Source organism: Hyperolius riggenbachi, chromosome 1 (genome assembly GCF_040937935.1).
Source record: "Hyperolius riggenbachi isolate aHypRig1 chromosome 1, aHypRig1.pri, whole genome shotgun sequence".
Taxonomy (NCBI): domain Eukaryota; kingdom Metazoa; phylum Chordata; class Amphibia; order Anura; family Hyperoliidae; genus Hyperolius; species Hyperolius riggenbachi.
In genome coordinates this window covers 21,586,242-21,609,906 of record NC_090646.1, presented here as the reverse complement: position 1 = coordinate 21,609,906, position 23,665 = coordinate 21,586,242, and the positions used below count along the sequence as shown (strand labels likewise).

The following is a 23,665-nucleotide window of genomic DNA, read 5'->3' as shown; positions in this document are numbered from 1 at the left end:
ATTGCCCCCCGGGCGATTTGGGGGCTCTGCAGCCCTCGTTTAGCAGCGGAGATGCGGTGGATTACTTGGGAGCACTGAAGCAAACTATAAGGAAGCTTTTGCCGGCGAGGGCCACAAAATATTGTATAGAGGGCCGCAAATGGCCCGCGAATTTGAGACCCCTGCTTTAAAGGACTTCCGAGGCCAAAAAGATGAAAATTACACAATACCTTTTATATATCTGAATCCACGGAGGACGTCCAGCGCGTCCTCCGCACCGTACCGCCGTCATTGCTGCCTTTCTCTTTCCCCCCTGGCTCGGCCCGACCCCACTGAACGGGTCGCATAGGCTTCCACTACTAAGATGGCCGCCGCCTTGAGCCGCGGCTGCGCAGTACGCTTTGCCCTTAGTGCGACTGCGCAGCCTTCAGCCCGCCTCCCGCAGCGTACGGACATACGCTTGGGCAGCATTACGGAATCCGTACGCTGCGGGAGGCGGGCTGAAGGCTGCACAGTCGCACTAAGGGCAAAGCGTACTGCGCAGCCGCGGCTCAAGGCGGCGGCCATCTTAGTAGTGGAAGCCTATGCGACCCGTTCAGTGGGGTCGGGCCGAGCCATGGGGGAAAGAGAAAGGCAGCAATGACGGCGGTACGGTGCGGAGGACGCGCTGGACGTCCTCCGTGGATTCAGATATATAAAAGGTATTGTGTAATTTTTATCTTTTTGGCCTCGGAAGTCCTTTAAGTGGTTAAAGTGTTAATATGAAGGAAAATGAACCAGGATATAAAAGTCCAGTGTGGTTTGAATTATAAAACAACATATTTTTCTTATGAAATCTTTATGCTATGCGTGACTAGGGGTGTGTCTGGGGCGTGACTAGGGCATGACTAGAGGTGTGTTTAGGTGTGATCAGGGGTGCAGTGGCGTAGCTATGGAGCTCGGGGCCCCGGTGCGAGTTTTACATTGGGCCCCCCAAAGCATTCTATACGTAACACTTGATACAGCGCAACAAAACCTGCCAAGATCATCTACAGTATTAGAGGTGCAAGAGGGGGATGGGGAACAGTGTTTTAATTATTACTACCATTCAAAGCATCTATAGAAGTGATTATTACCACCACAGGACCAATGAACAGCTAATACTTTGGTTTAGGAAGGGCCCCATGGGGCCCCTCTGGCCCAAGGGCCCCGATGCGGTTGCTACCTCTGCAACCCCTATTGCTACGCCCCTGGGTGTGGCTTAAGTGTCCCACTTTCTCATCTCAAAAAGTTGGGAGGTATGAATTAACCCTTTTTTTCAATAAAAATCCAATCGGCCATGTTGGAAAAACCTCTATATTTGATCTGACGGAATAATCGAACAAAATTATCTAATTAAAAAAAAATGAAATAATTGTACTATGTATGGGCACCATAAGAGTTTGAGAGGGCGCTCACTGCTTCCTGCTGGCTCCCCTATAGTCTCAGGCCTGAGGAATTACCTGCACAGTATCCATTCAAAGCATATTTACTTTTCTATTACATAGATTTGAAAATATTGCAAAATGATTAACTAGTGGGCATTATAGCGGGCACCTAAAGAGCTTATCAAGCGCCCCAACCAACCAACGTCTGCACTGCAGCGCCAACCATTGTGACGTCACCACAATAGCGAAAGCGATTCCGAGGGGAGGACAATGGAACGCGCGCGCGTGCGGGAGCCAGTGAGCGGGCGCGGCTATCAGCGGGGGGCGTGGCTTTGAGCAGAGTGGAGGAGGAGACCCGTCTGGCAGAGCAGCTCAGTCTGCGCCCGGGACTGGAGACGGGCAGAGTGGAGGGGGACTGCTGCGCTGCGGGAGAGGAGATTCCTGATAACAGGTGAGCCAGGCGGAAGTAGCATTGCCGTGCTCTGTTTTCTGTTATTTCGTTGTCTGTGGAGCTTTCTGGTGTTCAGTCAGGGATGTCTGTCCCATAGGCAGCCATGTGTGTTGGGAGTACTGGCGTGTGTACCCGGGCTGATCTCCTCTCATCTGTCACTGAGATCATCCTGCACTGCTGCCCTCACTCCTCTCATCATCCTGCACTGCATGGAGTCACTCCTCTCATCATCCTGCACTGCATGGAGTCACTCCTCTCATCATCCTGCACTGCTGCTGCCTCCAGGTGTGAGGAGCCCTGCATGGAGTCACTCCTCTCATCATCCTGCACTGCTGCTGCCTCCAGGTGTGAGGAGCCCTGCATGGAGTCACTCCTCTCATCATCCTGCACTGCTGCTCCCTCCAGGTGTGAGGAGTCCTGCATGGAGTCACTCCTCTCATCCTGCACTGCTGCTGCCTCCAAGTGTGAGGGGTCCTGCATGGAGTCACTCCTCTCATCATCCTGCACTGCTGCTGCCTCCAGGTGTGAGGGGTCCTGCATGGAGTCACTCCTCTCGTCCTGCACTGCTGCTGCCTCCAGGTGTGAGGGGTCCTGAATGGAGTCACTCCTCTCATCCTGCACTGCTGCTGCCTCCAGGTGTGAGGGGTCCTGCATGGAGTCACTCCTCTCATCATCCTTCACTGCTGCTGCCTCCAGGTGTGAGGGGTCCTGCATGGAGTCACTCCTCTCATCATCCTGCACTGCTGCTGCCTCCAGGTGTGAGGGGTCCTGCATGGAGTCACTCCTCTCCTCATCCTGCACTGCTGCTGCCTCCAGGTGTGAGGGGTCCTGCATGGAGTCACTCCTCTCCTCATCCTGCACTGCTGCTCCCTCCAGGTGTGAGGGGTCCTGCATGGAGTCACTCCTCTCCTCATCCTGCACTGCTGCTCCCTCCAGGTGTGAGGGGTCCTGCATGGAGTCACTCCTCTCCTCATCCTGCACTGCTGCTCCCTCCAGGTGTGAGGGGTCCTGCATGGAGTCACTCCTCTCCTCATCCTGCACTGCTGCTCCCTCCAGGTGTGAGGGGACCTGCATGGAGTCACTCCTCTCCTCATCCTGCACTGCTGCTCCCTCCAGGTGTGAGGGGTCCTGCATGGAGTCACTCCTCTCCTCATCCTGCACTGCTGCTCCCTCCAGGTGTGAGGGGTCCTGCATGGAGTCACTCCTCTCATTCTGCACTGCTGCCTCCAGGTGTGAGGGGTCCTGCATGGAGTCACTCCTCTCATCCTGCACTGCTGCCTCCAGGTGTGAGGAGTCCTGCATGGAGTCAGTCCTCTCCTCATCCTGTCTGTATAGCGTTGTACAGTGACTGGTTACAAGGGGGGGGGGGGGGGGGGGGGGGGGGACACTGTACTGTTATCAAATAATTTGCATGATCTTGTTTTAGTTAACCCATCTATTGTGCCAGGCGGAAGTAGCATTGCCGTGCTCTGTTTTCTGTTATTTCGTTGTCTGTGGAGCTTTCTGGTGTTCAGTCAGGGATGTCTGTCCCATAGGCAGCCATGTGTGTTGGGAGTACTGGCGTGTGTACCCGGGCTGATCTCCTCTCATCTGTCACTGAGATCATCCTGCACTGCTGCCCTCACTCCTCTCATCATCCTGCACTGCATGGAGTCACTCCTCTCATCATCCTGCACTGCATGGAGTCACTCCTCTCATCATCCTGCACTGCTGCTGCCTCCAGGTGTGAGGAGCCCTGCATGGAGTCACTCCTCTCATCATCCTGCACTGCTGCTGCCTCCAGGTGTGAGGAGCCCTGCATGGAGTCACTCCTCTCATCATCCTGCACTGCTGCTCCCTCCAGGTGTGAGGAGTCCTGCATGGAGTCACTCCTCTCATCCTGCACTGCTGCTGCCTCCAAGTGTGAGGGGTCCTGCATGGAGTCACTCCTCTCATCATCCTGCACTGCTGCTGCCTCCAGGTGTGAGGGGTCCTGCATGGAGTCACTCCTCTCGTCCTGCACTGCTGCTGCCTCCAGGTGTGAGGGGTCCTGAATGGAGTCACTCCTCTCATCCTGCACTGCTGCTGCCTCCAGGTGTGAGGGGTCCTGCATGGAGTCCACTCCTCTCATCATCCTTCACTGCTGCTGCCTCCAGGTGTGAGGGGTCCTGCATGGAGTCACTCCTCTCATCATCCTGCACTGCTGCTGCCTCCAGGTGTGAGGGGTCCTGCATGGAGTCACTCCTCTCCTCATCCTGCACTGCTGCTGCCTCCAGGTGTGAGGGGTCCTGCATGGAGTCACTCCTCTCCTCATCCTGCACCTGCTGCTCCCTCCAGGTGTGAGGGGTCCTGCATGGAGTCACTCCTCTCCTCATCCTGCACTGCTGCTCCCTCCAGGTGTGAGGGGGTCCCTGCATGGAGTCACTCCTCTCCTCATCCTGCACTGCTGCTCCCTCAGGTGTGAGGGGTCCTGCATGGAGTCACTCCTCTCCTCATCCTGCACTGCTGCTCCCTCCAGGTGTGAGGGGGACCTGCATGGAGTCACTCCTCTCCTCATCCTGCACTGCTGCTCCCTCCAGGTGTGAGGGGGTCCTGCATGGAGTCACTCCTCTCCTCATCCTGCACTGCTGCTCCCTCCAGGTGTGAGGGGTCCTGCATGGAGTCACTCTCCTCTCATTCTGCACTGCTGCCTCCAGGTGTGAGGGGTCCTGCATGGAGTCACTCCTCTCATCCTGCACTGCTGCCTCCAGGTGTGAGGAGTCCTGCATGGAGTCAGTCCTCTCCTCATCCTGTCTGTATAGCGTTGTACAGTGACTGGTTACAAGGGGGGGGGGGGGTGGGGGGGACACTGTACTGTTATCAAATAATTTGCATGATCTTGTTTTAGTTAACCCATCTATTGTGCAGTGCTGCGTAATATGTTGGCGCTTTATAAATGCAATTAATAATAATACATATATATTGTAGTACACAGTGGCGTAGCTAAGGAGCTGTGGGCCCCGATGCAAGATTTACAATGGGGCACCCCCATGCACTCTATACATAGCAATTGAACCGGCGCACTAAAAGCTGCTAATGGCTACTACAGTGTTAGAGGTGCAAGAAGGGGATGGGGAACAGTTTGTTAATGATTACCACTATTCAAAGTATCTATATAAATGATTATTATGAGCACAGGACCAATACAGAGCTAATACTCTAGTTGAGGGAGGGCCATTCGGGGCCCCTCTGGCCCAAGGGCCCCGATGCGGCCGCTACCGCTGCACCCCCCTATTGCTACGCCCCTGGTAGTACATGATAATTATGAAACCATTTCTAAGCATTTACAATTGCTTTTAATTAGCTAAAACACTAAGTTGGCATTTTTTTTTTAATAAGATTTATCATTTTTTTTTTAAACTCTCTAAATTTGTTGTTCTTGGTCAAGTTTATCAAGCCTGAGTACCCCCTGGAACCATCAGAAGTACCCCCTGGGGTGCACATACCACACACTGAGAACCTAAGTTGTAGATAATATACATGACTGGGCTGAGTGTTGGGAAACTAGCTGGTCATACGCTGAGCTTGTGAGATTATTGCTAATAAGCTTCAGCTGCTGGATAGCTTGGCCAGGCTGCTTCTCTGGCTATACAATGCTAATGGGGTCGTGTTTGGGTTGGAAAGTATCTAGAAAGCAGCGGAGGAATTCCATAATGTCCTTTAGAGCAGGATTTCTCAACATTTTATTGGTATGTACCCCTTATAAAACCCTGTACTCACCAAGTACCCCCTAGCATTGAAAACATGATCACAAGTACCCCTTAACAAATATATATTTCATTGTAGTACATAATTGGTTCTAAAACATTTCCAACATTTACTATTGCTTTTAATTAGCTAAAATACTAATTTGGTGCTGTTTATATAGGATTTTGTATTTTCAAAAACTTTAAATTTGTTATTCTTGGTTAAGTATATCAAGCCTGAGTACCCCCTGGAACCATCAGAAGTACCCCCTGGGGTACGCGTACCACATGTTGAGAACCTAGGCTTTAGAGGATTGTACACTTTATTTCCCCCTCTGAAATCTGTTCTATGCTGAATTCCTCAGATGCTTGCTGTGGGTTTTCTCCCTTGACGTTAGATAGGAGTGTGTGTGCGGCATGCTGAGACAAGCAGTGCAGCATTGGTTATATCTGATCTGTGTGTGTTACCTGTTACCATGCAGTGATGAGGCTGTAGACATAAGGTGACCATACATCTAGCGATTTGGCTGTACGATCGTCCTGTCGATTCATTTTATAGCATCGAGTGTGTTCCAGAACTGACAATCGATAAAAAATGGCTGATTTCAGCTCATGTTTACATGTCATTCAATCGATTTTTGCATTCAGAGCAGAGAGACACCACATCGGTCAGATTGAATGTGAAGATGAATTGCATAGGATGTCGTTTGTAGTGTGTGGGTCACTAGTCTATCGACTTTCCCTCAACCATACTGAAGTCGATTCCTTAATAAAGTTGATCGCTTTGTCGATTGAATCAGAATCTCTAGGTATATGGCTACCTTTAGTGTGAGTGTGTAAGTATACCGGGATACAGCCTCTGACCGGTGACATGGGGGACACTGAGGGTGTCTGTATATCACTTGATTTTGCGAGCCAATTGACCTTTCAAAGTAATACCTTTATCGGCTCAGAGGAGAATTGTTACCGTGACCTGGCCATTCAATGCTCAAAAATCTGAGGCAAGGGCTTGATTGGGTGACTGGCAGACATGGATGAAAATAATGTAAAATTCGACTTTCAAACGAACAGGCCATTGAACATCATTTTGTAGCACATTTCTGAGGTTTTTGCATTTTTCACGAATTTCTGGGCTAAAATTATGTAGGTAGAAAAAAAACTTTTTTTTTTTTGTAAAAGTAATACTGTTTTAATGGCTAACTGATAGAGTTAAATTGTGCAAGCGTTCTGGAATCTAGTCCCCTTCTTCTTCTTCTTCTTCTTCTTCTTCTTCTTCTTCTTTTTTGGCTAACACTGTACACAAATGCTTTTGCACTAAATTTAGATATTTGCACTTTTTACGAATTTTCGCAGTAAAATTTAATTTTTTTTTTTTTTTTTTTTTTGTGCAACGGAAAGATACATATTTTTTTTTCTTTGTCTGTATTGAGTAATTACTATGTATTTTCTCAATCGAAAATGGAATTTTCAATTTCAAAAATGACTTGAAGAGGCACTATGACAAAACATTGTAAAAGTTAAAATATGTGCAAACATAAACAAGAAGAATGGTAAAATGAGCCATAAATGACTTTTCTCCTATGTTGCTGTCACTTACAGTAAGTAGTAAAAATCTGACAGAATCGACAGGTTTTGGACTAGTCCATCTCTTCATGGGGGGATTCTCAGGGATTTATTAATTTTCAAAAGCACTTAGTGAATGGCAGTTGCTCTGTCCAACTGCCAAAAAACTGTGTAGTGAACAGGGAAGCTGGCCAGCATCATTGTTTAAATCCTTTTTAGGGAATATCTTTATAAAGAATAAAAGCCTTGCTGAGAATCCCCTATGAAGAGATGGACTAGTCCAAAACCTGTCGCTTCTGTCAGATTTCTACTACCTACGGTAAGGGGCAGCAACATAGGAGAAAAGTCATTTATGGCTCATTTTACTCTGGAAACAACATACTTTTTGTTTGTTTGCCCATACTTTTAAATTTTACAAAATTTTTTTTTTAATTTAATTTTTTTTTTTAGATTTTTTTTTTTTCCATAGTGCCCCTTTAAGCGAAAAATTACAAAGCAACACTTGTAGTGGTGTTCAATGTCCTGACAACCAATGGACCCCTTGCTGGTGTCCCTCCAATGCTTTGTACACACAATGAGATTTTCTGGCAGATTTAGGGCCCTTTTCCACCAGCGCGTTTGCGCTGGCTGAATCGCAAAGTCGCAAATTGCTAGCGATTTTACAATTGCTACGGTTTGCTTTTTAACATAGGAATCGCGGTAGGTCATTTCCACTACCGCGATTCGTTTTTTACGCGAACGCGCGGCGGAGCGATATTTGCCGCGATTTTGCTATGCAGTGCATAGCATAGCAAAATCGCGGCCGCAAAACGTCGGAATCGCCGGTTTTGCGATTCAGCAATCGCTAGCGTTCAGCGTTAACGCTAGCGACTGCAGGTGGAAAAGGGCCCTTACTGCCAGATTGACTATGTCCAACAGGTTCGATCTGATTTCTGATCGATTTTCTGTCGTCCCCCCCCCCCCCCCCCCCCCAAACTCCTGTGCAATAATCACCTGTCACTCTGGTGCAGATCCAGGCCCTCATCCTGTGTCTAGCAGCTCGATTCATGGCAGATTCTACGGCTCTGATTGGATCTTTCGGGAGTCTTTTGGATAAAAGTGCCCACTCAGGGCTCGTTTCAACTATCGCGAATCTGCATGCGTCCAACGCATGCAGATCCGCACATGTAATACAAGTGGATGGGCCTGTTTCCACTGTAGCGTTGTTGAGGTGCGTTTTTTTTCAGCGTGAAAAAAACGCACAAAAGAGCCAACGATTTCGCCTGCGTCGGGAATCCGTGCGAATCGCCGCTAATGTATTTAATAGTAAAAACGCATGCGTTTGTTACATGCGTTTTTACCCGCGATTTCGCGTGCGATTTCGCACCTTTTTCAATTTTATTTAGCCCTGACAGTGTCATGGTTAATTTCGCATGGCACCCTGCCATGCGAAATCGCGGGTAAAAACGCATGTGGAAACGCATCCGCATGCGTTTTTACAAGCGTCGGAATGCGGCCGAAATCGCGTCGCAACAGTGGAAACAAGCCCTGACACTACAATTTTCCGTGAGGAATCATCCAAGCAATCAGACTGGCAGAAAATAAAAATAAAATAAACCTCAGTCGCAAATCGACTATAGACGATTGTAAAGGTGACTGACAATATAAGGGATTGGGAAAAATGTTTCTATGATCGGTTGTGATGGATAGGAAGTGCAGTTTGGTTCGTTGATGGTGAAATAATGAATCAATTACAAAGATTTATTTGCGATCACATTTTCCTTTCCTGGCCGATTTTCTTCCAGTGATTGTACTGTTAGTGGGCATTGTATACATAAACGAGGAGTTGGTGCCACACCCATCTGCTCAGCGTGTGCGGCTGCCGCAAATGTATACAACTGGCTGGGACAGGAAAAGAATGGCGACACAACTGCTCCTTCTGTTGTAATAATATGTCAGAATACACTTTATTTCATAACCATCCAAAACATTACAACCATTTTACCCAAAGTCATGAAGACCGCCCTTCTTAAAGGATACCCGAAGTGACATGTGACATGAGACAGACATGAGTATGTACAGTGCCTAGCACACCAATAACTAGGCTGTGTTCCTTTTTTTTCTTTCTCTGCCTGAAAGAGTTAAATATCAGGTATGTAAGTGGCAATTCCAGTCAGGACTGGGTCAGACTATAACATAACCCTCACTGATGAGAAATTCCAACTATAAAACACTTTCCTAGCAGAAAATGGCTTCTGAGAGCAGGAAAGAGATAAAAAGGGCCAATAGTTCATAGATTTTAGCTCTGGCATACTTCAATGAATGTGTCATTGAGCAAAAACAATAAAACACTTAAAACCTAAAAAGTAAAAGTCCTCTCCTCGCCTAGGGAGGGGGACAGGTCTGGATCTCGTAGACAGTGGTGCTCGTAATTGGTCAATTACTATAACATTGCGTAATTACCATTATGTTATGTACAGCATACTACATGTGTGAATCGTAATCATGCAATTTTGCGTAATTCGTGTTCGTATGCAGAAAAAATCGCATTGATCAGTCAGTATACCGCACATACGGGGCTATTAGTTAAATATTCAATGCGAAAAATGCATTCATACGCAGAAAAGGGGTGGAGTCTAAAATTATGCGTAAATTATGCTGACCTATGTAATTACCGTTCGCTGTTATGTTTGCATGATCATTTTTTTTTTGTGTAATCCGCATATTTCGCATTACGACGCAGTGTTCTCCTCCAGAATTTTTTTACAGCCGGGTGGCATGAAAATGTAGCCGGGTTGGGCGTGAGAATGCAGGGCCGGCATGACTCTGCTTACAGCATAGGCGGAGGTGAGCCGATGACAGCCGAGTGCTCACCAAAACTAGCCGGGCGGAGCACCCAGCTAAAAGAGCCTGGGGAGAACACTAATGATGCGTAATTATGCATAGGCATAAATATTGCCCATCCTACTCGTAGTGCCTTTCCTGTCCCTTCCCCTGGTTGCAATATGCTGCCCCCGGGAGCTCTCAGGAGACTTCAGAAACACTTGTGTCCCCCAGTTCTTCTGGAGGCAGGCGGCTCTGTACTGCGCAGGCGCCAGTGTGTGCTTGTGCTCAAGGAAGGTTCTATAAGAAAGGGAAAGCTCCCTGTTATCTGGAACTAGGGCAACCGGAAGTCTCAACTAACCAGCACGCCTGAGGGGGGATAAGGGGGACTTCATTTTGTTTCTCATGGGAAAGGGGGTATCAGCTATTGACTAGGATAAAGTTCAGTCCTGGGTTACTGTTCCTCTTTTAAAGAGAATCTGTACTCTACTATTCTTACAATAAAAAGCATACATTCTATTCCTTTTCTCCTGTGCCCCTCTGTGCAGTTTCTGCCACTCTCTGCTGCTTGTAATTCCTGGCTTGTAATTAACAGTTTTAGGCAGTGTTTACTAACAAACTAGCCAGCTTGTGATAGGCTCACATAAACAGAGTGTGTGAGTCATACAGAGCCTGCAGGGGGCCTGCAGAGGGTGTGTATAGCTTCTATCCAATCACAAGCAGCCCTGCACATTCCACACATTCAAGCCTTAGCCCCACAGACATGACAGAGGAAAGGAGATAAGATTTATCAGTGCAATTAGGAAAGGCTGCAGTAAGCCAGAGCACATTAGAACAGGCATAGGAACTTATAGGATAGAAGAACTAAGGGCTGGTTCACACGGACGCTTGCGGAGCGTTTACCGCAAGCGTTCGGAACGTCGCGGTAAACTCTCCCATTCAAGTGAATGGGAGCGTTTACACCGAGCTTTTGCGCGCTTTTACCCGAACGCGGCGTTCGGGTCCCGATCTTCGCAAGCGTCCGGGCTGCCCCTGGAAGCGACATGTTGCTTTCAGGGAGCGACCAACCGCGACGGCTAATGTTCCCCTAGGGGAAAAAAAAATGCGGCCGCATCACGACGCGACCGAAGGCTACTGAAAGCCTGACCGCGTAGCCGCCGCAACGCCCCCAGACGTGATGCCACGCAGACGTCCGTCTGAACCAGCCCTAAGGCTGAAAAATTTGTTAGTCTCTTTAAGGACAACTGAAGTGAGAGCGATATGGAAGCTGCCATATTTGTTTCCTTTTAAACAATACCAGTTGCCTGGCAGCCTTGCTGATCTATTTGGCTGCAGTAGTGTCTGAATCACACCAGAAACAAGCATGCAGCTAGTCTTGACAGATCTGACAATAATGTCAAACACCTGATCTGCTGCATGCTTGTTCAGGGGCTGTGGCTAAAAGTATTGGAGGAAGAGGATCAGCAGGATAGCCAGACAACTGGTATTGTATAAAAGGAAATAAATATGGCAGCCTCCATATCCCTCTTGTTACAGCTGTCCTTTAGGCCTCTTTTCCATGGACAGTTGAACTGTGTGCTCTGTGAACAGTTGCCAGGCAGCAGTGAGCAGTTGCCAGGCAGCAGTGAGCAGTTGCCAGGCAGCAGTGAGCAGTTGCCAGGCAGCAGTGAGCAGTTGCCAGGCAGCAGTGAGAGTTTGAGAGGCATTTCACTGCCTATCAACTGTCCGTGAAAAAGAGGCCTAAATTACAAGTGACTTGTTGTAATAGATCAGGGAGCTGTTGGGGTAATTAGAGGTTTCTCTTGCTGGGCTGGGACATTATTGCCTGAGAGACTGTTTACATGTAAACATGTTTGTGTGAGTATAGCAGGGAAGTCAGTGAGCTATACATAGCATTGTGGGCCAAGGGTGGGGTTAAAGCTATGGGTCAGTAGGCTATAGATTGGATTGTGCGACGGGGTTATAGGCTATACGTAGCATTGTGGGCCAGGGATGGGGTTAAGGCTATGGGTCAGTAGGCTATAGATTGGATTGTGCGATGGGGTTATAGGCTATACGTAGCATTGTGGGCCAGGGATGGGGTTAAGGCTATGGGTCAGTAGGCTATAGATTGGATTGTGCGATGGGGTTATAGGCTATACGTAGCATTGTGGGCCAGGGGTGGGGATATAGGCTAGGGGTCAGTAGGCTATAGATTGGATTGTGCGATGGGGTTATAGGCTATACGTAGCATTGTGGGGTGATAGGCTATGGGTCAGTAGGCTATACATAGCAGTGTGGGGTTCTAGGTTAGGGGTCAGTAGGCTATAGATTGCATTGCAGTCTATAGACGGCATTGTACAATAGAGCCAATGTTCTCAACTAGGGATAATCAGTGAGCTGTAAATACTTCAAGTTTATGCAAATGTATGCACGTTTTTATGCAAATACTATGCAGTTTGCAAATGGACAAATCAATTTAAACCAGGGCTTAAAGAGACTCTGAAGCGAGTCTAAATCCCCTTTTTTATGTTTTTGTATTAATGTTAAAGGAGTCATCAGGGGAAATATGCTTAAATAAGTGGTACTTACCGGGGGCTTTCTCCAGCTCCAAGCTCCCAGGACGTCCCTCGCCGCAGCTCTCCCCGCAGCCGTTCGCCGCAGCTCCGTCCCGGTCCCTGGCTATGCCGGAGGTCGCTCTGTACTGCGCCTGCGCAAGCGGCGCTGTCAATCACCGTCACGTGGGCCGGAGCGGACTGCGCAGGCGGAAGGAAGCCCCCAGTAAGTACCAATTATTTTAACATATTCCCCCTGATGACTCCTTTAGAGACACTGAAGCGAAAACAAAATGATGATATTATGATTTGTATGTGTAGCACAGCTAAGAAATAAAACATTAAGATCAGATATATCAGTCTAATTGTTTCCAGTACAGGAAGAGTTAAGAAACTCTAGTTGTCATCTCTATGCAAAAAAGCCATTAATCTCTACGACTTTCAAAGTCGTGGAGAGGGCTGTTATCTGACTTTTATTATCTCAACTGTTCCTGAACTATTTACTTTTTCTCTGCCAGAGGAGAGGTCATTAGTTCACAGACTGCTCTGAAAGAATCATTTTGGATGCTGAGTGTTGTGTAATCTGCACATAATATAGAATGATGCAATGTTAGAAAAAACACTGTATACCTGAAAATAAAAATATGAGGATATTTTCTTTGCTGCTAATCTTCTAGTAATTATTCATAGTACACAACCAATTCACTATATCATATATTTTTTTCGCTTCAGTGTCTCTTTAAGCAATATAACCCATGCTAAACCGCCGCTATCCCACGGCAAAACAAGGAGTTCATACCCCTAAAATCCATGACTTTCTTGGTGGTGGATTTTGTTGCTCATGGCGGCAGGGCTATGAGCTGCAGCTCTGCTTCTCCTGACGTCAATCTGCCGGCGGATCTCCGCCTCTCCCCGCCCCTCTCTGTGAAGGAAGACTGAAAGGGGCGGGGAGAGGCGGTGATCAGCCGGGATTGATGCGCTAAGAGGCAGAGCTACAACCATAAGCTTTGCCTCTCACGGAAGCGCTCCCTGGACACTGGAGAGGGGGTTTGGGGGAGGTATAAACCCCTCAATTTTCTGCGGGATAGTGGCGGTTTAGAGTCTCTTTAAATTGGTCCATTTTTAAGCTGCAAATATTTGCATATAAATTTGCATAAACTCAGGAGTATTTGCATATCATTAATCATCCCTTTTGTCATCGTGTGATATGCTTGTCCCCAGGCAGTGCTTGAGCTTGACATATACTTTATTTGGTTTCTATGGTTTAGACATGTTATGCTTAATAATTGAATTTGGTTATCTGGCACTGACTGGGATCGGCTGTTGCTGTATAATGCCTACTACACACCATACATTTTTCTGTTAAGGTGGCCATACACTTATAGATTTGCAGCAGATTCGACTAGGGTTGCAACGGTATGAAATTCCACGGTATGATAACCGTCAAAAAAAATACCACGGTATTGCGGTATACGGTATTATACAATTATAATAGAATTATTTGGACCCTGAGCACCCCTTACACCACACCCCCACCCCAGTGTGGGGTGTGCTACTCCTTCAGTATACATATGATTAAAGAGACACTGAAGCGGAAAAAAAATGATATTATGATTTGTGTGTGTAGCACAGCTAAGAAATAAAACATTAAGATCAGATACATCAGTCTAATTGTTTCCAGTACAGGAAGAGTTGAGAAACTCCAGTTGTTATCTCTATGCAAACAATCCATTAAGCTCTCCGACTAAGTTAGTCATGGAGAGGGCTGTTATCTGACTTTTATTATCTCAACTGTAAGATAACTGTTTACTTTTTCTCTGCTAGAGGAGAGGTCATTACTTCACAGACTGCTCTGAAAGACTCATTTTGAATGCTGAGTGTTGTGTAATCTGCACATATTAAGGTGCCCATACACTCGTCAGATTGGCAGCAGATAGATAAGAAATGCATCTGATGATCTATCTGATGCGTTTTTAGAACATTTTTTACCAGGATAGAATTCCAATAGATTTCAGTTTGAAATCTATTGAAATTCGATCTGATGGCATTTTTTTGCCATCAGATTTCCATTAAGGCCAATGCAAACTGATAAGCAATCTCATCAGATCGACCTAAATTTTCCACCCTGCAAGTTCGATGGAAATCCATCGAAATCGGCCATCGATCGGTCGATTGGCCAACCAATTTGCAATCGATTGATCGATCGGGATCGATAGGTCGGCCAGAAAATCGGCTGAGTGTATGGGCCCCTTTATAGAATGATGCAATGTTAGAAAAAACACTATATACCTGAAAAAAAAGTATGAGAATATTTTCTTTGCTGCTAATCTTCTAGTAATTATTCATAGTACACAACCAATTCACTATATCATATTTTTTTTTCCGCTTCAGTGTCTCTTTAAGCCCCTGGGAGATTTGGGGCCCCAGGTAAAACTGAAAAAAGGCTTACCCTGCTCCTGCAGAAGTCCAGGTGGTGTTAGAGATAGGTGTAGCCAGTAATAGGTGGCTGCAGCATAGGTAGCCAGGGATAGGTGTAGCCAGTAATAGGTGGCTGCAGCATAGGTAGCCAGGGATAGGTGTAGCCAGTAATAGGTGGCTGCAGCATAGGTAGCCAGGGATAGGTGTAGCCAGCAATAGCTGGCCGCAGCATAGGTAGCCAGGGATAGGTGTAGCCAGTAGTAGGTGGCCACAGCATAGGTAGCCAGGGATAGGTGTAGCCAGTAGTAGGTGGCCGCAGCATAGGTAGCCAGGGATAGGTGTAGCCAGTAGTAGGTAGCTGCAGCATAGGTAGCCAGGGATAGGTGTAGCCAGTAGTAGGTGGCCGTAGCATAGGTAGCCAGGGATAGGTGTAGCCAGTAGTAGGCAGCCGCAGCATAGGTAGCCCGGGATAGGTGTAGCCAGTAGTAGGCAGCCGCAGCATAGGTAGCCCGGGATAGGTGTAGCCAGTAGTAGGTGGCCGCAGCATAGGTAGCCAGGGATAGGTGTAGCCAGTAGTAAGTGGCTGTAGCATAGGTAGCCAGGGATAGGTGTAGCCAGTAGTAGGCAGCCGCAGCATAGGTAGCCCGGGATAGGTGTAGCCAGTAGTAGGTAGCCACAGCATAGGTAGCCAGGGATAGGTGTAGCCAGTAGTAGGTAGCCACAGCATAGGTAGCCAGGGATAGGTGTAGCCAGTAGTAGGTGGCCACAGCATAGGTAGCCAGGGATAGGTGTAGCCAGTAGTAGGTGGCCGCAGTATAGGTAGCTAGGGATAGGTGTAGCCAGTAGTAGGTGGCCGCAGCATAGGTAGCCAGGGATAGGAGTAGCCAGTAGTAGGTAGCTGCAGCATAGGTAGCCAGGGATAGGTGTGGCCTGTAGTAGGTGGCCGCAGCATAGGTAGCCAGGGATAGGTGTAGCCAGTAGTAGGTAGCTGCAGCATAGGTAGCCAGGGATAGGTGTAGCCAGTAGTAGGTGGCCGCAGCATAGGTAGCCAGGGATAGGTGTAGCCAGTAGTAGGTGGCCGCAGTATAGGTAGCCAGGGATAGGTGTAGCCAGTAGTAGGTGGCCGCAGCATAGGTAGCCAGGAATAGGTGTAGCCAGTAGTAGGTGGCCGCAGCATAGGTAGCCAGGCAGAGGTGTAGCCAGTAATAGGTGGCCGCAGCATAGGTAGCCAGGGATAGGTGTAGCCAGTAGTAGGTGGCCGCAGCATAGGTAGCCAGGGATAGGTGTAGCCAGTAGTAGGTGGCCGCAGCATAGGTAGCCAGGGATAGGTGTAGCCAGTAGTAGGTGGCCGCAGTATAGGTAGCTAGGGATAGGTGTAGCCAGTAGTAGGTGGCCGCAGCATAGGTAGACAGGGATTGGTGTAGCCAGTAGTCGGTGGCCGCAGCATAGGTAGCCAGGGATAGGTGTAGCCAGTAGTAGGTGGCCGCAGCATAGATAGCCAGGGATAGGTGTAGCCAGTAGTAGGTGGCCGCAGTATAGGTAGCCAGGGATAGGTGTAGCCAGTAGTAGGTGGCCGCAGTATAGGTAGCCAGGGATAGGTGTAGCCAGTAGTAGGTGGCCGCAGCATAGGTAGCCAGGAATAGGTGTAGCCAGTAGTAGGTGGCCGCAGCATAGGTAGCCAGGGATAGGTGTAGCCAGTAGTAGGTGGCCGCAGCATAGGTAGCCAGGGATAGGTGTAGCCAGTAGTAGGTGGCCGCAGCATAGGTAGCCAGGGATAGGTGTAGCCAGTAGTAGGTGGCCGCAGTATAGGTAGCCCAGGATAGGTGTAGCCAGTAGTAGGCAGCCGCAGCATAGGTAGCCAGGGATAGGTGTAGCCAGTAGTAGGTGGCCGCAGTATAGGTAGCTAGGGATAGGTGTAGCCAGTAGTAGGTGGCCGCAGCATAGGTAGCCAGGGATAGGTGTAGCCAGTAGTAGGTGGCCGCAGCATAGGTAGACAGGGATTGGTGTAGCCAGTAGTCGGTGGCCGCAGCATAGGTAGCCAGGGATAGGTGTAGCCAGTAGTAGGTGACCGCAGCATAGATAGCCAGGGATAGGTGTAGCCAGTAGTAGGTGGCCGCAGCATAGGTAGCCAGGGATAGGAGTAGCCAGTAGTAGGTAGCTGCAGCATAGGTAGCCAGGGATAGGTGTGGCCTGTAGTAGGTGGCCGCAGCATAGGTAGCCAGGGATAGGTGTGGCCTGTAGTAGGTGGCCGCAGCATAGGTAGCCAGGGATAGGTGTAGCCAGTAGTAGGTAGCTGCAGCATAGGTAGCCAGGGAGAGGTGTAGCCAGTAGTAGGTGGCCGTAGTTTAGGTAGCCAGGGATAGGTGTAGCCAGTAGTAGGTGGCCGCAGCATAGGTAGCCAGGGATAGGTGTAGCCAGCAGTAGGTGGCCCCAGCATAGGTAGCCAGGGATAGGTGTAGCCAGTAGTAGGTGGCTGCAGCATAGGTAGCCAGGGATAGGTGCAGCCAGTAGTAGGTGGCCACAGCATAGGTAGCCAGGGATAGGTGTAGCCAGTAGTAGGTGACCGCAGCATAGGTAGCCCGGGATAGGTGTAGCCAGTAATAGGTGGCCGCAGCATAGGTAGCCAGGGATAGGTGTAGCCAGTAGTAGGTGGCCGCAGCATAGGTAGCCAGGGATAGGTGTAGCCAGCAGTAGGTGGCCCCAGCATAGGTAGCCAGGGATAGGTGTAGCCAGTAGTAGGTGGCTGCAGCATAGGTAGCCATGGATAGGTGTAGCCAGTAGTAGGTGGCCGCAGCATAGGTAGCCAGGGATAGGTGTAGCCAGCAGTAGGTGGCCCCAGCATAGGTAGCCAGGGATAGGTGTAGCCAGTAGTAGGTGGCTGCAGCATAGGTAGCCAGGGATAGGTGCAGCCAGTAGTAGGTGGCCACAGCATAGGTAGCCAGGGATAGGTGTAGCCAGTAGTAGGTGGCCGCAGCATAGGTAGCCAGGGATAGGTGTAGCCAGTGGTAGGTGGCCGCAGTACAGGTAGCCAGGGATAGGTGTAGCCAGTAGTAGGTGGCCGCAGCATAGGTAGCCAGGGATAGGTGTAGCCAGTAATAGGTGGCCGCAGCATAGGTAGCCAGGGATAGGTGCAGCCAGTAGTAGGTGGCCACAGCATAGGTAGCCAGGGATAGGTGCAGCCAGTAGTAGGTGGCCACAGCATAGGTAGCCAGGGATAGGTGTAGCCAGTAATAGGTGGCCGCAGCATAGGTAGCCAGGAATAGGTGCAGCCAGTAATAGGTGACCACAGCATAGGTAGCCAGGGATAGGTGTAGCTAGTAGTAGGTGGCTGTAGCATAGGTAGCCAGGGATAGGTGTAGCCAGGGATAGGTGCCTGCAGTATAGGTAGCCAGGGATAGGTGTAGCCAGTAGTAGGTGGCTGCAGCATAGGTAGCAGGGATAGGTGTAGCCAGTAGTAGGTGGCTGTAGCATAGGTAGCCAGGGATAGGTGTAGCCAGTAGTAGGTGGCCGCAGCATAGGTAGCCAGGGATAGGTGTAGCCAGTAATAGGTGACCACAGCATAGGTAGCCAGGGATAGGTGTAGCCAGTAGTAGGTGACCACAGCATAGGTAGCCAGGGATAGGTGTAGCCAGTAGTAGGTGACCACAGCATAGGTAGCCAGGGATAGGTGTAGCTAGTGGTAGGTGGCTGTAGCATAGGTAGCCAGGGATAGGTGTAGCCAGTAGTAGGTGACCGCAGCATAGGTAGCCAGGGATAGGTGTAGCCAGTAGTAGGTGGCTGTAGCATAGGTAGCCAGGGATAGGTGTAGCCAGTAGTAGGTGGCCGCAGTATAGGTAGCCAGGGATAGGTGTAGCCAGTAGTAGGTGACCGCAGCATAGGTAGCCAGGGATAGATGTAGCCAGTAGTAGGTGGCCGCAGTATAGGTAGCCAGGGATAGGTGTAGCTAGTGGTAGGTGGCTGTAGCATAGGTAGCCAGGGATAGGTGTAGCCAGTAATAGGTGACCGCAGCATAGGTAGCCAGGGATAGGTGTAGCCAGTAGTAGGTGGCCGCAGCATAGGTAGCCAGGGATAGGTGTAGCCAGTAATAGGTGACCACAGCATAGGTAGCCAGGGATAGGTGTAGCCAGTAATAGGTGACCACAGCATAGGTAGCCAGGGATAGGTGTAGCCAGTAGTAGGTGGCCGCAGTATAGGTAGCCAGGGATAGGTGTAGCTAGTGGTAGGTGGCTGTAGCATAGGTAGCCAGGGATAGGTGTAGCCAGTAATAGGTGACCGCAGCATAGGTAGCCAGGGATAGGTGTAGCCAGTAGTAGGTGGCCGCAGCATAGGTAGCCAGGGATAGGTGTAGCCAGCAGTAGGTGGCCCCAGCATAGGTAGCCAGGGATAGGTGTAGCCAGTAGTAGGTGGCTGCAGCATAGGTAGCCAGGGATAGGTGCAGCCAGTAGTAGGTGGCCACAGCATAGGTAGCCAGGGATAGGTGTAGCCAGTAGTAGGTGGCCGCAGCATAGGTAGCCAGGGATAGGTGTAGCCAGTGGTAGGTGGCCGCAGTACAGGTAGCCAGGGATAGGTGTAGCCAGTAGTAGGTGGCCGCAGCATAGGTAGCCAGGGATAGGTGTAGCCAGTAATAGGTGGCCGCAGCATAGGTAGCCAGGGATAGGTGCAGCCAGTAGTAGGTGGCCACAGCATAGGTAGCCAGGGATAGGTGCAGCCAGTAGTAGGTGGCCACAGCATAGGTAGCCAGGGATAGGTGTAGCCAGTAATAGGTGGCCGCAGCATAGGTAGCCAGGAATAGGTGCAGCCAGTAATAGGTGACCACAGCATAGGTAGCCAGGGATAGGTGTAGCTAGTAGTAGGTGGCTGTAGCATAGGTAGCCAGGGATAGGTGTAGCCAGGGATAGGTGCCTGCAGTATAGGTAGCCAGGGATAGGTGTAGCCAGTAGTAGGTGGCTGCAGCATAGGTAGCAGGGATAGGTGTAGCCAGTAGTAGGTGGCTGTAGCATAGGTAGCCAGGGATAGGTGTAGCCAGTAGTAGGTGGCCGCAGCATAGGTAGCCAGGGATAGGTGTAGCCAGTAATAGGTGACCACAGCATAGGTAGCCAGGGATAGGTGTAGCCAGTAGTAGGTGACCACAGCATAGGTAGCCAGGGATAGGTGTAGCCAGTAGTAGGTGACCACAGCATAGGTAGCCAGGGATAGGTGTAGCTAGTGGTAGGTGGCTGTAGCATAGGTAGCCAGGGATAGGTGTAGCCAGTAGTAGGTGACCGCAGCATAGGTAGCCAGGGATAGGTGTAGCCAGTAGTAGGTGGCTGTAGCATAGGTAGCCAGGGATAGGTGTAGCCAGTAGTAGGTGGCCGCAGTATAGGTAGCCAGGGATAGGTGTAGCCAGTAGTAGGTGACCGCAGCATAGGTAGCCAGGGATAGATGTAGCCAGTAGTAGGTGGCCGCAGTATAGGTAGCCAGGGATAGGTGTAGCTAGTGGTAGGTGGCTGTAGCATAGGTAGCCAGGGATAGGTGTAGCCAGTAATAGGTGACCGCAGCATAGGTAGCCAGGGATAGGTGTAGCCAGTAGTAGGTGGCCGCAGCATAGGTAGCCAGGGATAGGTGTAGCCAGTAATAGGTGACCACAGCATAGGTAGCCAGGGATAGGTGTAGCCAGTAATAGGTGACCACAGCATAGGTAGCCAGGGATAGGTGTAGCCAGTAGTAGGTGGCCGCAGTATAGGTAGCCAGGGATAGGTGTAGCTAGTGGTAGGTGGCTGTAGCATAGGTAGCCAGGGATAGGTGTAGCCAGTAATAGGTGACCGCAGCATAGGTAGCCAGGGATAGGTGTAGCCAGTAGTAGGTGGCCGCAGCATAGGTAGCCAGGGATAGGTGTAGCCAGTAATAGGTGACCACAGCATAGGTAGCCAGGGATAGGTGTAGCCAGTAGTAGGTGGCCGCAGCATAGGTAGCCAGGGATAGGTGTAGCCAGCAGTAGGTGGCCCCAGCATAGGTAGACAGGGATAGGTGTAGCCAGTAGTAGGTGGCCGCAGCATAGGTAGCCAGGGATAGGTGTAGCCAGCAGTAGGTGGCCCCAGCATAGGTAGCCAGGGATAGGTGTAGCCAGTAGTAGGTGGCTGCAGCATAGGTAGCCAGGGATAGGTGCAGCCAGTAGTAGGTGGCCACAGCATAGGTAGCCAGGGATAGGTGTAGCCAGTAGTAGGTGGCCGCAGCATAGGTAGCCAGGGATAGGTGTAGCCAGTGGTAGGTGGCCGCAGTACAGGTAGCCAGGGATAGGTGTAGCCAGTAGTAGGTGGCCGCAGCATAGGTAGCCAGGGATAGGTGTAGCCAGTAATAGGTGGCCGCAGCATAGGTAGCCAGGGATAGGTGCAGCCAGTAGTAGGTGGCCACAGCATAGGTAGCCAGGGATAGGTGCAGCCAGTAGTAGGTGGCCACAGCATAGGTAGCCAGGGATAGGTGTAGCCAGTAATAGGTGGCCGCAGCATAGGTAGCCAGGAATAGGTGCAGCCAGTAATAGGTGACCACAGCATAGGTAGCCAGGGATAGGTGTAGCTAGTAGTAGGTGGCTGTAGCATAGGTAGCCAGGGATAGGTGTAGCCAGGGATAGGTGCCTGCAGTATAGGTAGCCAGGGATAGGTGTAGCCAGTAGTAGGTGGCTGTAGCATAGGTAGCCAGGGATAGGTGTAGCCAGTAGTAGGTGGCCGCAGCATAGGTAGCCAGGGATAGGTGTAGCCAGTAATAGGTGACCACAGCATAGGTAGCCAGGGATAGGTGTAGCCAGTAGTAGGTGACCACAGCATAGGTAGCCAGGGATAGGTGTAGCCAGTAGTAGGTGACCACAGCATAGGTAGCCAGGGATAGGTGTAGCTAGTGGTAGGTGACCGCAGCATAGGTAGCCAGGGATAGGTGTAGCCAGTAGTAGGTGACCGCAGCATAGGTAGCCAGGGATAGGTGTAGCCAGTAGTAGGTGGCTGTAGCATAGGTAGCCAGGGATAGGTGTAGCCAGTAGTAGGTGGCCGCAGTATAGGTAGCCAGGGATAGGTGTAGCCAGTAGTAGGTGACCGCAGCATAGGTAGCCAGGGATAGATGTAGCCAGTAGTAGGTGGCCGCAGTATAGGTAGCCAGGGATAGGTGTAGCTAGTGGTAGGTGGCTGTAGCATAGGTAGCCAGGGATAGGTGTAGCCAGTAATAGGTGACCGCAGCATAGGTAGCCAGGGATAGGTGTAGCCAGTAGTAGGTGGCCGCAGCATAGGTAGCCAGGGATAGGTGTAGCCAGTAATAGGTGACCACAGCATAGGTAGCCAGGGATAGGTGTAGCCAGTAATAGGTGACCACAGCATAGGTAGCCAGGGATAGGTGTAGCCAGTAGTAGGTGACCACAGCATAGGTAGCCAGGGATAGGTGTAGCTAGTGGTAGGTGGCTGTAGCATAGGTAGCCAGGGATAGGTGTAGCCAGTAGTAGGTGACCGCAGCATAGGTAGCCAGGGATAGGTGTAGCCAGTAGTAGGTGGCTGTAGCATAGGTAGCCAGGGATAGGTGTAGCCAGTAGTAGGTGGCCGCAGTATAGGTAGCCAGGGATAGGTGTAGCCAGTAGTAGGTGACCACAGCATAGGTAGCCAGGGATAGGTGTAGCCAGTAATAGGTGACCACAGCATAGGTAGCCAGGGATAGGTGTAGCCAGTAGTAGGTGGCCGCAGCATAGGTAGCCAGGGATAGGTGTAGCCAGGAATAGGTGCCTGCAGCACAGGCAGCCAGGATAGGTGCCTGCAGCACAGGCAGCCAGGATAGGTGCCTGCAGCACAGGCAGCCAGGATAGGTGCCTGCAGCACAGGCAGCCAGGATAGGTGCCTGCAGCATAGGCAGCCAGGATAGGTGCCTGCAGCATAGGTAGCCAGGATAGGTGCCTGCAGCATAGGTAGCCAGGATAGGTGCCTGCAGCATAGGTAGTAGGTGCTCCTCTAAATGGGTGGCCTAGTCTGTCACTGGAGCAGCGGCATCTGCAGGTGGTGTGGAGGCCTCTTGCTGGGGGTGTCTTCCGTGTCTGGTGGTGGTGGATGCGAGGAAGGCAGGCAATGTGAGGCGGCTTAGAAGGAGAGGGCTCCCCTGCGTGGGTGGCCATGCGGTCCGGAAGCAGAGGCGGCTGGAGTGCCGATCAGTGGCGGCTGCTCGGTGAGACCTAGCAGTGGGGGCCGCAGAGCTGTGGTGGTACTGGGGCTTAGCGGGCGGGGACTGGCACGGTCAGCCATGGGGAGCTCCGATCAGTAGGAAGCTGATCAGCAGGAAGTGGCAGCGGCATGTATGGAGCTGAGGCGGCCACATGGTTAAGATTTCTGGAGTCTGACTGCAGCGAGCCCTGGGTCCCTGGACACTCTGCAAAGCGTCCCTGGATTCCAGGAGGCAGGGGGAATCTTTCCACAGATGTGGTGAGCCCATCGGGGGAGAAGGGGGGAGATGAACAGAGAAGGGTTGGAGCCCTGTGTGCCGGGAAAACGTCTTACAGCACCATCTTGGGTAAACCGGTATTTTCAAAAAGTGCATGGTATGGTTATCATGCATTTTTAAAACCGTGGTATACCGTCATACCGGTATACCGCGGCAACCCTAGATTCGACCATCAGATTTCTGTCAGATGCCTGTCAAGTCCAATCTGACAGGAATCTATCTGATGTGTGCCACACACTAGGAACAGATTTCCAATAGATTTCAGAGTGACATCTATTGGAAATCTATTGAAAATCAATCTAAATGCATTATTGGACCATTAGATCCAATGCAGCTCTACTCATTATAAAAGGAGGCCCCTGGTAT

The 23,665-nt window shown here is 50.2% G+C and overlaps 1 protein-coding gene across 2 annotated transcripts in view; it reads left to right on the top strand.

The window, feature by feature from the left end:
- The first annotated feature begins 1,737 nt into the window (after positions 1 to 1,737).
- ADISSP (adipose secreted signaling protein) overlaps positions 1,738 to 23,665 on the top strand; it is a 159,918-nt gene continuing 137,990 nt past the window's right edge. For both annotated transcript variants that reach the window (XM_068274068.1, XM_068274054.1), the window contains exon 1: positions 1,738 to 1,836. The gene's annotated coding sequence lies outside the window, so the exon portion shown is untranslated. The remainder of the gene's footprint in view (positions 1,837 to 23,665) is intronic.